This window comes from Haliotis rufescens, unplaced genomic scaffold (assembly GCF_023055435.1).
Source record: "Haliotis rufescens isolate VD_foot unplaced genomic scaffold, xgHalRufe1.0.p SCAF_53, whole genome shotgun sequence".
Taxonomy (NCBI): Eukaryota; Metazoa; Mollusca; class Gastropoda; order Lepetellida; family Haliotidae; genus Haliotis; species Haliotis rufescens.
Window position 1 is genome coordinate 556,817 of NW_025964257.1, and position 15,727 is coordinate 572,543.

Consider the following 15,727-nt stretch of genomic DNA (forward strand, 5'->3'; position numbering starts at 1 on the left):
TTCTTTCCACTAAACCAGGGAGGCGATCGATCGGCAGAGATATAGTAATTTTACGTGCGCTTTATAACTAGGCATGGAGAATCCGGACCATTCCATGACGAATGTTTGACTTTGGTTTGGGATAAGATGGAGTGTGGTGAATTGGGGTTTAACATCGCGCTCAAGATAATTGCATTTACAAAGCGACGTGCATGCGCGTTTGAGTGCAGCGTCTCTGTGCAGCGATTGTCTTCCTTTCTATTTCCCGGATGTGTCGGAACGCTTCAGTCGGAACTCGCTGGGCACGCGTCATTCGGGTTGAATCGGCGCTGTGATGATATTCGAGATACCTGAATTCCAAGAGAAACGTTCCGATTGCATCTAACGCCGGCATTCCGGATACCTTCGGACAAAAAGCCAGTCTTTCGAAATACGAAGCAACATGGAACACCAGTATTGGTACGTTTGAAATTTAATCAGAACTTCCTTCAAAGCGCAAGTCGCTATGCAGAGTTGCGTCCCTTGAGCACGCCAGAAGCCTATGATTGTGGGTTCGAATCCCCAATTATGTTTCTAGGTTTGTCAGCACCAAACCCGTGCACGTGGGTTTCACAAAAGTGGTAAACGTCTCAGACCTGCATCACTTTGGGCTTTCCTTCCGCATCTCCTCATAGGACTGACCGCCTCCGTGGTCTAGTGGTAGAGCGTCCGCCCGGAGAGCGGAAGGTCCAGTGTTCGATCCCGGGCCGCGTCATACAAAAAGACGTTAAAAGATTGTACTTGTTGTTACCCTGTCTGGCGCTCGGCATTAAGGGGCTAAAACAAGGACTGGTCGGCTCGGAGTCAGTATACTGTGTTTGAGTGGGGTATTCATGTTCAACTGCGGCATGGTATCTCAGTGAGCTAGCACTATAAATCGGCATCAGTCCGGACTAGTACAAGCAGCCACACACACAAATACACGTGCACGCACGTCGCTATATAAGTGCAATAATCTTGGACGCGACGTTTAAGCCAATTTCACCTCACCTCACCTCATATGACAAAACTCGAATACAGTTAAAATCGGCGTTGTGCAAAGCAACTCGATGAAAGCGCGTATAGCATAATATATTCGTATAGAAAAAATCACACCCGTCTATATACATATAGACAAGGAGTGACACTCGCCATCTTGGTCCTTAATCAATATTTTGCACTCGGTTCGAATCACAGCTGGATATTGCATGAAATATGTTACTTATTTCCACCTATTGGTAATGCTAAACAAACCATAGGCTACACAATCGTGTTCATCTGTGGACACCTTACCTCGTATTCATTTTAAAACAACCATCAAAGCAAGCACATCCATCAGCACCTGGACCAGCAACTACATCTACACAATCAGCACCAGGACCAGCAACTACATCTTCTCCATCAGCACCAGGACCAGCAACTACATCTACTCCATCAGCACCTAGACCATCAACTCCATCTACTCAATCAGTACCTAGACCAGCAACTTCATCTACTCCATCAGCACCTAGTCCAGCAACTACATCTACTCCATCAGCACCTGGACCAGCAACTACATCTACACCATCAGCACATAGACCAGCAACTACATCTACTCCATCAGCACCTGGACCATTAACTCCATCTACTCCATCAGCACCTAGACCAGCAACTTCATCTACTCAATCAGTACCTAGACCAGCAACTTCATCTACTCAATCAGTACCTAGACCATCAACTCCATCTACTCAATCAGTACCTAGACCAGCAACTTCATCTACTCCATCAGCACCTAGTCCAGCAACTACATCTACTCCATCAGCACCTGGACCAGCAACTACATCTACACCATCAGCACATAGACCAGCAACTACATCTACTCCATCAGCACCTGGACCATTAACTCCATCTACTCCATCAGCACCTGGACCAGCAACAACATCTACTCCATCAGCACCTAGACCAGCAACTACATCTACTCCATCAGCACCTAGTCCAGCAACTACATCTACTCCATCATCACCTGGACCGGCAACTACATCTACTCCATCAGCACCTGGACCAGCAACTACATCTTCTCCATCAGCACCAGGACCAGCAACTACATCTACTCCATCAGCACCAGGACCAGCAACTACATCTACACCATCAGCACCTAGTCCAGCAACTACATCTACTCCATCATCACCTAGGCCAGCAACTACATCTACTCCATCATCACCTGGACCAGCAACTACATCTACTCCATCAGCACCTAGTCCAGCAACTACATCTACTCCATCAGCACCTGGACCAGCAACTACATCTACTCCATCAGCACCTGGACCAGCAACTACATCTACTCCATCAGCACCTAGACCAGCAACTAAATTTACTCCATCAGCACCTAGTCCAGCAACTACATCTACTCCATCAGCACCTGGACCAGCAACTACATCTACTCCATCAGCACCTGGACCAGCAACTACATCTACTCCATCAGCACCTAGACCAGCAACTACATCTACTCCATCATCACCTAGGCCAGCAACTACATCTACTCCATCAGCACCTGGACCAGCAACTACATCTACTCCATCAGCACCTAGACCAGCAACTACATCTACTCCATCAGCACCTAGTCCAGCAACTACATCTACTCCATCATCACCTAGGCCAGCAACTACATCTACTCCATCATCACCTGGACCGGCAACTACATCTACTCCATCAGCACCTAGTCCAGCAACTCCATCTACTCCATCAGCACCTAGTCCAGCAACTACATCTACTCCATCATCACCTGGACCAGCAACTACATCTACTCCATTTACACGTCAATTTGTAAACAGAAATGGCGACTCCGATTCACGTAGGTAACGTCTGCTTTTAGGTATCATAAGTGTCACCACTCAATAAAGGACATATGAAAAGTAGGTACGTAGAATAACACTTTACCAAATTATATATTTTGACATTTGCATCGGTCTAATTCTCTAGGTTAAAACTGTTCATAGTGTTATTTGAAACGGCAGGCTATGTGACTGTACACTGTAGTGTAGACCAAGATGAGATTAGGTCCATAATACGTTTCTAAAACTTAAAATACATCACACACACAAATACACCTCGCAGGTTTAGATTCTGTGGGAAAGTATCTGTTATGTGATGCCATTAACAACTATTTTAGGCAAAGCATGTGTATCACTAACGACATCTGAAAATAGTGTACAACGAAAATATTGCCACTTCCGCATTTTACCAATTCACTGTTCTAAATGTGATTATTTATTCAAATAACGTATAGCTACATGAGAAGTTCAGTTACAAAATCACTGGGGGTCTGCTCTTTGTCCAAACACTAATCATCATTCCGAAAAGACTCCGATAACCCTATGTTCGTTTTCGAAACATAAAAACTTTGGACCGAACCGATAGCATTGCAAAATCACGTACGGTTCTTCTCGCGTCAGGAGAGATACCTGTCACATCACATGTATTTCACACTCAGCTACGACACATACATCACTGAATTCATCATACCATTAAGAATCAATTGACATTTTGCCTAAGTCACTTATACAAACGGTCCAAAGGAAATCAACCGAAATATTCAAGTGTGAAACAAAACACGGCAGTGGTTCAACTAGACAGTGATAATGTCAGGCAGTAACACAACTAGACAGTGACAGTGTCAGGCAGTAACACAACTAGACCTTGACAGTGTCAGGCAGCAATAAAACTCGACTGTGACAGTGTCAGGCAGTAATACAACTAGACAGTGACAGTGTGTCAGGCAGTAACACAACTTGACCTTGACAGTGTAAGGCAGTAACACAACTAGACCTTGACAGTGTAAGGCAGTAACACAACTAGACCTTGACAGTGTCAGGCAGTAACACAACTAGACCTTGACAGTGTCAGGCAGTAGCGCAACTAGACCTTGACAGTGTAAGGCAGTAACACAACTAGACTGTGACAGTGTCAGGCAGTAATACAACTAGACAGTGACAGTGTCAGGCAGTAACACAACTAGACCTTGACAGTGTCAGGCAGTAACACAACTAGACCTTGACAGTGTAAGGCAGTAACACAACTAGACCTTGACAGTGTCAGGCAGTAACACAACTAGACAGTGACAGTGTCAGGCAGTAACACAACTAGACCTTGACAGTGTCAGGCAGTAACACAACTAGACCTTGACAGTGTCAGGCAGTAACACAACTAGACCTTGACAGTGTCAGGCAGTAACACAACTAGACCTTGACAGTCTCAGGCAGTAACACAACTAGACCTTGACAGTCTCAGGCAGTAACACAACTAGACCTTGGCAGTGTCAGGCAGTAACACAACTAGACCTTGACAGTGTAAGGCAGTAACAAAACTAGACCTTGGCAGTGTCAGGCAGTAACACAACTAGACCTTGACAGTGTCAGACATTAATACAACTAGACTGTGACAGTGTCAGGCAGTAACACAACTAGACCTTGACAGTGTCAGACAGTAATACAACTAGACTGTGACAGTGTCAGGCAGTAACACAACTAGACCTTGACAGTGTCAGGCAGCAATACAACTAGACTGTGACAGTGTCAGGCAGTAATACAACCAGACTGTGACAGTGTCAGGCAGTGATACAACTAGACTGTGACAGTGTCTGGCAGTAGTACAACTAGACTGTGACAGTGTCAGGCAGTAATACAGCTAGACTGTGACAGTGTCAGGCAGTAATACATCCAGACTGTGACAGTGTCAGGCAGTAGTACAACTAGACTGTGACAGTGTCAGGCAGTAATACAGCTAGACTGTGACAGTGTCAGGCAGTAATACATCCAGACTGTGACAGTGTCAGGCAGTGGTACAACTAGACTGTGACAGTGTCAGGCAGTAATACAACCAGACTGTGACAGTGTCAGGCAGCAATACAACTAGACTGTGACAGTGTAAGGTAGTGGTACAACTAGACTGTGACAGTGTCAGGCAGTGGTACAACTAGACTGTTACAGTGTCAGGCAGTAATACAACTAGACTGTGACAGTGTAAGGTAGTGGTACAACTAGACTGTGACAGTGTCAGGCAGTGGTACAACTAGACTGTTACAGTGTCAGGCAGCAATACAACTAGACTGTGACAGAGTCAGGCAGCAATACAACTAGACTGTGACAGCGCCAGGCAGCAATACAACTAGACTGTGACAGTGTCAGGCAGCAATACAACTAGACTGTGACAGCGCCAGGCAGTAATACAACTAGACTGTGACAGTGTCAGGCAGTAATACAACTAGGCTGAGACAGCGCCAGGCAGTGGTGCAACTCTTGATATGAGCACCATCCAGGAAGGGGAAGATCACATGAGTTTGAAGGAGCATATGTGTACCAGGAAACAACGTCAGCAACACCAGGAGAAGCATTATGCAAAGCATTCTTGAAGTGGCTGGTGTAAATAAATTAGGCAAATTTCAAATAATTTTCCTCAAACATGGGGGGAAAAGTAATACTGTTTTGTTTGTTTGTTTGTTTTCTTGTTCAACACCGCACTCCAGCCACATGACGACGGTCTGACAATAATCCAGCCTGGACCAGACAATCTAGTGATTGACAGCATGAGCATCGATCCACGCAATTGGGATACGACATCATGCATCGACCAAGTCAGCGAGCCTGACCACCCGATGCCCCATGGATGTAGATGGGCAGAGGTAGCTGCGTTAATACTGAATAGAGTGCTACCCCGAATTCTTGACAGTCAAATATGAAAGGACGACATTACGTTGTAGCATTGCCTCCTCAATGTGCACACTGATTCGCGTATACTTGCTGGTTGTAAAATCTAAATTTCAAACTCACAAACTGGCACGGATAATAATGGTGTACAACTGAAACTTCCTGGTGTCTGTTCTGGTTCTTTCCGTCACAATACCGGTATTGACTAACACAGCAACAAGTTTAAATGAATCATCTTTCGCACAACGTGACAGTCACTATACAGATTCGGGGCGTTAGAAGTACGTCGCTTGGTCACTAATACGAGTTCCAATAAAATAAAATAGGTCGATGAAATGGATTTCAAAGACAATTATGTGTCGGACGGATTTCCAAGTGTGTGTAATTTCAACATATTTCCCAAAAACTTATATATCACACGCTAGTCACTGTGCGCGAGACAGTCGCATCATCTCTAATGCAGAACCAAACGTCGCTGGTTGCCTAAAGGCATACACTTTAAATGTGCAAAGGAACACACTGCTGTTGTCTAAAGGAACACACTGCTGTTGTCTAAAGGTACGTACACTGCTGTTGTCTAAAGGTACGTACACTGCTGTTTTTTTAAAGGAATACATTGCTATTGTCTAAAGTTACATACAGCTGTTGTCTAAAGTCATACATTAGTACTGCTGTTGTCTAACGGGAGACACAGCTGTTGTCTAAAGTCATACATTAGTACTGCTGTTGTCTTACGGAAGAAACTGCTGTTGTCTAAAGGAACACACTGCTGTTGTCTCAAAGAACACACTGCTGTTGTCTAAAGGAACACACTGTTGTTGTCAAAAGGAATACACTGCTGTTTTCTAAAGGAATACACTGCTGTTGTCTATAGGAACCCACTGCTGTTGTCTCAAGGAACACACTGCTGGTGTCTAAAGGAACACACAGCTGTTGTCTAAAGTCATACACAGCTGTTGTCTAAAGGAACACACTGTTCTTGTCTAAAGGAATACATTTCTATTGTCTAAAGTCATACACAGCTGTTGTCTAAAGTCATACACAGCTGTTGTCTAAAGGAATACACTGCTGTTGTCTAAAGGAATACATTTCTATTGTCTAAAGTCATACACAGCTGTTGTCTAAAGTCATACACAAGTACTGCTGTTGTCTAAAGGAACACACTGCTGTTGTCTAAAGGAATACATTTCTATTGTCTAAAGTCATACACAGCTGTTGTCTATAGTCATACACAAGTACTGCTGTTGTCTAAAGGAACACACTGCTGTTGTCTAAAGGAACACACTGCTGTTGTCTAAAGGAATACATTTCTATTGTCTAAAGTCATACACAGCTGTTGTCTAAAGTCATACACAAGTACTGCTGTTGTCTAAAGGAATACACTGCTGTTGTCTAAAGGAATACATTTCTATTGTCTAAAGTCATACACAGCTGTTGTCTAAAGTCATACACAAGTACTGCTGTTGTCTAAAGGAACACACTGCTGTTGTCTAAAGGAATACATTTCTATTGTCTAAAGTCATACACAGCTGTTGTCTATAGTCATACACAAGTACTGCTGTTGTCTAAAGGAACACACTGCTGTTGTCTAAAGGAATACACTGCTGTTGTCTAAAGGAATACATTTCTATTGTCTAAAGTCATACACAGCTGTTGTCTAAAGTCATACACAGCTGTTGTCTAAAGGAATACACTGCTGTTGTCTAAAGGAATACATTTCTATTGTCTAAAGTCATACACAGCTGTTGTCTAAAGTCATACACAAGTACTGCTGTTGTCTAAAGGAACACACTGCTGTTGTCTAAAGGAATACATTTCTATTGTCTAAAGTCATACACAGCTGTTGTCTATAGTCATACACAAGTACTGCTGTTGTCTAAAGGAACACACTGCTGTTGTCTAAAGGAACACACTGCTGTTGTCTAAAGGAATACATTTCTATTGTCTAAAGTCATACACAGCTGTTGTCTAAAGGAATACACTGTTGTTGTCTAAAGGAATACATTTCTATTGTCTAAAGTCATACACAGCTGTTGTCTAAAGTCATACACAAGTACTGCTGTTGTCTAAAGGAATACACTGCTGTTGTCTAAAGGAATACATTTCTATTGTCTAAAGTCATACACAGCTGTTGTCTAAAGTCATACACAAGTACTGCTGTTGTCTAAAGGAACACACTGCTGTTGTCTAAAGGAATACATTTCTATTGTCTAAAGTCATACACAGCTGTTGTCTATAGTCATACACAAGTACTGCTGTTGTCTAAAGGAACACACTGCTGTTGTCTAAAGGAATACACTGCTGTTGTCTAAAGGAATACATTTCTATTGTCTAAAGTCATACACAGCTGTTGTCTAAAGTCATACACAGCTGTTGTCTAAAGGAATACACTGTTGTTGTCTAAAGGAATACATTTCTATTGTCTAAAGTCATACACAGCTGTTGTCTAAAGTCATACACAAGTACTGCTGTTGTCTAAAGGAACACACTGCTGTTGTCTAAAGGAATACATTTCTATTGTCTAAAGTCATACACAGCTGTTGTCTAAAGTCATACACAAGTACTGCTGTTGTCTAAAGGAACACACTGCTGTTGTCTAAAGGAATACACTGCTGTTGTCTAAAGGAATACACTGCTGTTGTCTAAAGTCATACACAAGTACTGCTGTTGTCTAAAGGAACACACCGTTGTTGTCTAAAGGAATACATTTCTACTGTCTAAAGTCATACACAGCTGTTGTCTCAAGTCATACTCAGCTGTTGTCTAAAGTCATACACTAGTACTAGTACTGCTGTTGTCTAAAGGAACACACTGCTGTTGACATGCAATACTATTATTGTTAACATAAGGGAAGGATGTGACGGTGGACATGATATATAGAGAAGGCGACGAGCAGGTGTTGGAGTGAAAAGACGGATGATATGCTAAAAGGGGGAAGGTGAGCCTACGATGCGGAAGGTTAGACAGGGTGACATAGTACTACAGAAGGAAAGGTCGGATGGTGGCGACGTGCTAAAGTGGGAAATGTGAGACGTGGCGACATGTAAAAGTGGGGAATGTGAGACTGAGCGAGGTGCCAAAATTTGGGAAGGTGAGACGTGGCGACGTGCTATAGCGGGGAAGGTGAGACGCGTCGACGTGCTATAGTGGGGAAAGTGAGACGTGGCGACGTGCAATATTTGGGGAAAGTGAGACTTTGCGACGTGCTATAGTGGGGAAGGTGAGAGGAGGTGACGTGCTACATTGGGGAAGGTGAGATGTTGCGACGTGCTATAGAAGGGAAAGTGAGACGTGGCGACGCAATATTTTGGGAAAGTGAGACTTTGCGACGTGCTTTAGTGGGGAAGGTGAGACGAGGTGACGTGCTATAGTGGGGAAAGTGAGACGTGGCGACGTGCTATAGTGGCGGAAGTGAGACGTGGCGACGTGCTAAAGTGGGGAAAATAAGACGTGGCGACGTGCTTTAGTGGGGAAGGTGAGACGTGGCGACGTGCTTTAGTGGGGAAAGTGAGACGTGGCGACGTGCTATAGTCGGGGAAAGTGAGACTGGGCTAGTTGTTATAGTGGGGAAAGTGAGACGTTGCGACGTGTTATAGTGGGGAAAGTGAGACAGGGCTAGGTGTTATAGTTGGGAAAGTGAGACTTGGCTAGGTGTAAAAGTGAGGAAAGTGAGACTGGGCGAGGTGTATAGTGGGGAAAATGAGTGACAACGAGTTATATTTGGGGAAAGTGAGATTGGGCTAGGTGTTATAGTGGGGAAAGTGAGACTGGGGGACGTGCCATAGTGGGGAAAGTGAGACTGGGCGAGGTGTTATAGTAGGGACAGTGAGACTGGGCGAAGTGTAACAGTGGGGAAAGTGAGACTGGGCGCGGTGTATAGTGGGGAAAGTGAGACTGGGCGAGGTGTTACAGTGGGGAAAGTGAGACTGGGCGAGGTGTTACAGTGGGGAAAGTGAGACTGGGCGAGGTGTTACAGTGGGGAAAGTGAGACTGGGCGAGGTGTATAGTGGTGAAAGTGAGACTGGGCGAGGTGTTACAGTGGGGAAAGTGAGACTGGGGGAGGTGTTATAGTGGGGAATGTGAGCGACAAGGAGTTATAGGTGGGAAAAGGGAGACTGGGCGAGGTGTATAGTGGGGAAAGTGAGACTGGGAGAGGTGTATAGTGCGGAAAGTGAGACTGGGCTTGGTGCTATAGTGGGGAATGTGAGTGACAACGAGTTATAGGTGGGGAAAGTGAGACTGGGCGAGGTGTATAGTGGGGAAAGTGAGACTGGGCTAGATGCTATAGTGGGGAATGTGAGTGACAACGAGTTATAGGTGGGGAAAGTGAGACTGGGCGAGGTGTATAGTGGGGAAAGTGAGCCTGGGCGAGGTGTATAGTGGGGAAAGTGAGACTTGGCTAGGTGTTCTAGTGGGGAATGTGAGCGACAACGAGTTAGAGGTGGGGAAAGTGAGACTTGGCGAGGTGTTATAGCGGAGAAAGTGAGACGTGTTGACGTGGTATAGTGGGAAAAGTGAGACTGTGCGAGGTGTTGTAGCGGGGAAAGTGAGACGTGTTGACGTGGTATAGTGGGAAAAGTGAGACTGGGCGAGGTGTATAGTGGGGAAAGTGAGCCTGGGCGAGGTGTATAGTGGGGAAAGTGAGACTTGGCTAGGTGTTCTAGTGGGGAATGTGAGCGACAACGAGTTAGAGGTGGGGAAAGTGAGACTTGGCGAGGTGTTATAGCGGAGAAAGTGAGACGTGTTGACGTGGTATGGTGGGAAAAGTGAGACTGTGCGAGGTGTTATAGCGGGGAAAGTGAGACGTGTTGACGTGGTATAGTGGGAAAAGTGAGACTGGGCGAGGTGTATGGTGGGGAAAGTGAGACTGTGCGAAGTGTTATAGCGGGGAAAGTGAGACGTGTTGACGTGGTATAGCGGGAAAGTGAGACTAGGCTAGATGCTATAGTGGGGAATTTGAGTGACAACGAGTTATAGGTGGGGAAAGTGAGACTGGGCGAGGTGTACATCGGGGAAAGTGAGACTGGGCTATGAGCTATAGTAGGGAATGTGAGTGACGACGAGTTATAGGTGGAGTAAGTGAGACTGGGCGAGGTGTATAGTGGGGAAAGTGAGACTGGGCGAGGTGCTATAGTGGGGAATGTGAGTGACAACGAGTTATAGGTGGGGAAAGTGAGACTGGGCGAGGTGTATAGTGGGGAAAGTGAGACTGGGCGAGGTGTATAGTGGGGAAAGTGAGACTGGGCGAGGTGTATAGTGGGGAAAATGAGTGACAACGAGTTATATTTGGGGAAAGTGAGATTGGGCTAGGTTTTATAGTGTTGAAAGTGAGACTGGGCGACGTGCCATAGTGGGGAAAGTGAGACTGGGCGAGGTGTTATAGTAGGGACAGTGAGACTGGGCGAGGTGTATAGTGGTGAAAGTGAGACTGGGCGAGGTGTTACAGTGGGGAAAGTGAGACTGGGGGAGATGTTATAGTGGGGAATGTGAGCGACAAGGAGTTATAGGTGGGGAAAGTGAGACTGGGCGAGGTGTATAGTGGGGAAAGTGAGACTGGGCGAGGTGTATAGTGCGGAAAGTGAGACTGGGCGAGGTGTTACAGTGGGGAAAGTGAGACTTGGCGAGGTGTATAGTGGTGAAAGTGAGACTGGGCGAGGTGTTACAGTGGGGAAAGTGAGACTGGGGGAGATGTTATAGTGGGGAATGTGAGCGACAAGGAGTTATAGGTGGGGAAAGTGAGACTGGGCGAGGTGTATAGTGGGGAAAGTGAGACTGGGCGAGGTGTATAGTGCGGAAAGTGAGACTGGGCTTGGTGCTATATTGGGGAATGTGAGTGACAACGAGTTATAGGTGGGGAAAGTGAGACTGGGCGAGGTGTATAGTGGGGAAAGTGAGACTGGGCTAGATGCTATAGTGGGGAATGTGAGTGACAACGAGTTATAGGTGGGGAAAGTGAGACTGGGCGAGGTGTACATCGGGGAAAGTGAGACTGGGCGAGGTGTATAGTGGGGAAAGTGAGACTGGGCGAGGTGTATAGTGGGGAAAGTGAGACTGGGCGAGGTGTATAGTGGGGAAAGTGAGTGACAACGCGTTATAGGTGGGGAAAGTGAGACTGGGCGAGGTGTATAGTGGGGAAAGTGAGACTGGGCGAGGTGTATAGTGGGGAAAGTGAGACCTGGCAACGAGTTATAGTCGGCGATGTGAGCCTGAGCGAGGTGTTATAGCGGAGAAAGTGAGACGTGTTGACGTGGTATAGTGTGAAAAGGGAGACTGTGCGAGGTGTTATAGCGGGGAAAGTGAGACGTGTTGACGTGGTATAGTGGGAAAAGTGAGACTGGGCGAGGTGTTACAGTGGGGAAAGTGAGACTGGGCGAGGTGTATGGTGGGGAAAGTGAGACTGTGCGAGGTGTTATAGCGGGGAAAGTGAAACGTGTTGACGTGGTATAGCGGGAAAGTGAGACTTGGCTAGGTGCTATAGTGGGGAATGTGAGTGACAACGAGTTATAGCTGGGGAAAGTGAGACTGGGCGAGGTGTACATCGGGGAAAGTGAGACTGGGCTAGGTGCTATAGTGGGGAATGTGAGTGACAACGAGTTATAGGTGGGGAAAGTGAGACTGGGCGAGGTGTATAGTGGGGAAAGTGAGACTGGGCTAGGTGCTATAGTGGGGAATGTGAGTGACAACAAGTTATAGGTGGGGAAAGTGAGACTGGGCGAGGTGTATAGTGGGGAAAGTGAGACTGGGCGAGGTGTATAGTGGGGAAAGTGAGACTGGGCTAGGTGTTCTAGTGGGGAATGTGAGCGACAACGAGTTAGAGGTGGGGAAAGTGAGACTGGGCGAGGTGTATAGTGGGGAAAGTGAGACTGGGCTAGGTGTTATAGCGGGGAAAGTGAGACGTGTGGACGTGGTATAGCGGGAAAAGTGAGACGTGGCGCCGGGCACATGATTACCCCACCCTATAGAGTTCACCCAGTTTTGGTCGCACACACAATGAACCGGCGACTGATTCAATGACGTAACTATCTGATACTCCCCTTTTACTTCCTTGTTGCCGGTAGAGTTACTCTCCCATTTCGATGTTGATCATTCTTCTTAAGGGCCGCGGAACTTCAGAACTGGGCCCTTGATGAGTGTTATAAAATATCAAAGAGACCTGTACACACATACCCGATGTCCCACACGACGTGAACGGCCGTCTTGTTGACTGACAAGGGGAACCCATTGTAGGTATAGCGTACAGACACGTTATAATAATGATTGTTTTGTTTTGTATTAACCTGGTGTAAGATTGAGAATACTTCATCACTAAAGAAGAGGAAATACACATTGTCGTGTTCACATGACAGCCACCCGTGACTAACTTGTCGTAAGAGGCGGCTAACGGGATCGGGTGGTCAGGCTCGTTGACTTGGTTGATGCATGTCATCGATCCCAATTGTGTGGATCGATGCTGATCATAACAATCACAGGATTGTCTGGTCCAGACTCAACTATTTACAGACCGCCGTCATATACTTGCTGAGTGCGACGTTAAACAAACAAACAAGTGGCTGATACGCCGTGATATTACTGGAATATTGTTCAAAACAGTTGCTCACTCACTCCACCCATGAAAATCTATGAGTCAGCCCCAGGTGTTTATTTAGTAGCAAGAGTTATCTCTCTCTAAACAGCGACATAAATAATTTATTTTATTATTCAATTCCAAACAAGAGTACTGAGGATTTAACTGAATATTTTTAGCATTGGATCCCCGATGACGCGCATTCCGTGTTGTTTGAGCAGGGTTACAACATTCAACGCCTCAGTGAAGTTTCATGGTAGGACATCTCCACGTGCTGACGCATCAGTGACAAAAATGGTTTCAGATGCAATTCCCTATGTTGACTCATATCATTTTCCCTCTATCTCTTCCTGCCAATCAGATAGCTGTCGCTTATTGTGTTCCAGAGTTGCGTAACAGGAACCCGGCTGATTATTTTCAATTTTGTAGTCGTAGCATTAATATCAATCTATCTCACTGATATAAAACATCCATGGTCTATAAAGTAGGATGTGAACACGAGTGTTATTCAAGAAACCTATTTCTAGTCCCAAGAGTAGTTAAACAACAACAACATATTAAGTTTTTGTCCCTACCCACCCACTCATCAACCAACTCACTCACTCACTCACTCACTCACTCACCCACCCACTCACTCACTCACTCACTCACTCACTCACTCACTCACTCACTCACTCACTCACTCACTCACTCACTCACATCCCTACCCACCCACTCATCCACCAATTCACTCACTCACTCACTCACCAACTCACTCACTCACTCACCAACTCACTCACCAATTCACACACTCACTCACTCACTCACCAACTCACTCACTCACTCACTCACCAACATCCCTACCCACCCATCCACCCACTCACTCACTCACTCACTCACCCGGAGTAGAATCGGTCTTCAGCAACCCATGCAAATCAATCTCTCGATTGTCTGGTCCAGACTTGCTTATTCACAGAAAGTCGTCATACAGCTGGATTATTGCTGAGTGCGATGTTAAACAGTTAACGAACAAACAACAACAATATAGAACTGTCGCCGTGTGGGTATACAACTGTGGAATGATAGCACATATCATTAATCATTTGTTACAACCTTTACCCAACATATTTGCTATACATGATTAAATCGATACACAGCCCGGGAACTACGCATTAATCAACCCGTTGCACGCGGTACTTTGTACCAGAATTTCCAGTAACTATGGACCTGGTTGTGACTCTTGTATTTCTATGCACGTTGGTCGACACACAACAACAGGTCCTGCTGATCATGTGTTATGCAAAAGTGAGTGTGACGAGTGAGTGAGTATTGGTTTACGCTTCACACATTGTACCCATGTGGGGAATCGAACCCGGGTCTTCGGCGTGACGAGCGAACGCTTTAACCACTAGGCCACCCAACAGCCCCGAGAGTAATGAATCACAATGTGATCGATATCGACCTAATGGCGTTTTACCATTTGACATTTATCGATAATATTCATCGAACCGTTTCCGTCATTTGCATCCTCGATTGTCCAGGGTATTATATCTCCATTCTGGTATGATATCACCCTGGACCTATTCGCCTTCACAGATAGTTTCAGAAGTGACGTCACAATCTCTTCTACAGCTAGTTTCAAAAGTGACGTCACAATCTCTTCTACAACTCGTTTCAGAAGAGACCATCTCTATCTTAACACATATCACTAATTTCATATCAATGGGAAGCCAAGGAGAAAATATATATTTATATAAGTAAAAAAACAATGATTTGAGTTTTCACGATGCTATGCACAGTTTTGTCAGTTGAGTGTGCTAACCGTGTATTTGTTTCCCTGCAGTGATGCGGGATAAGGTTTAATACATCCTCAGTACATCCATAATACATTCATTCACTCATCCAAATAATGGGGTAGAATAGGTCTTCAGGTCTTGCCGTAAAAGTGGACTATGCTTGTCGTAAAAGGCGACTAAAGGGATCGGGTGGTCAGGCTCGCTCACTTGGTTGATGCATGTCAGCGAATCCCAATTCCGTGGATCGATGCTCATGATATTAATCACTTGGTTTTCTGGTCCAGACTCGATTATTTACAGACCGCCGTCATATAGCTGGAATAGCGACGTTAAACAACAAACCAACCAACTTAACATGAGTGTGAAGGTATTCTGCCAAGCCACGAGGAAATTACCGGCAACTTCTTCCGGGTAGAAACACCAAGGTGCGATTTGTACGGTGGCCCAAACCCGCCACTGGTGAGATCATTTTTCACTGTATGCCTCTATATTTTATCTGGTGGTCGCCAAATACTTCCACTGGTGAGATCAAATACAGAGGTTTATAGGGGAAAATGATCTCACCAGTTGAAGTACCTGGCGGCCGCCGAAAAATATTTGGCGGCCGCCAGATCAAATATAGAGGCATACAGTGAAAAATGATCTCACCAGTGGCGGATATGGGCCACCGCAGATTTGTAATACTGCACTGGGGAACATACATTCCCACG

The 15,727-nt window shown here is 45.5% G+C and overlaps 1 protein-coding gene across 1 annotated transcript in view; it reads left to right on the forward strand.

Annotated features, from left to right (window-relative positions):
* Positions 1–6,064: 6,064 nt before the first annotated feature.
* The window catches only part of LOC124119535, a 19,008-nt gene continuing 9,345 nt past the window's right edge, over positions 6,065–15,727 (forward strand). The window contains exon 1 of the mRNA XM_046482088.2: positions 6,065–6,236. The gene's annotated coding sequence lies outside the window, so the exon portion shown is untranslated. The remainder of the gene's footprint in view (positions 6,237–15,727) is intronic.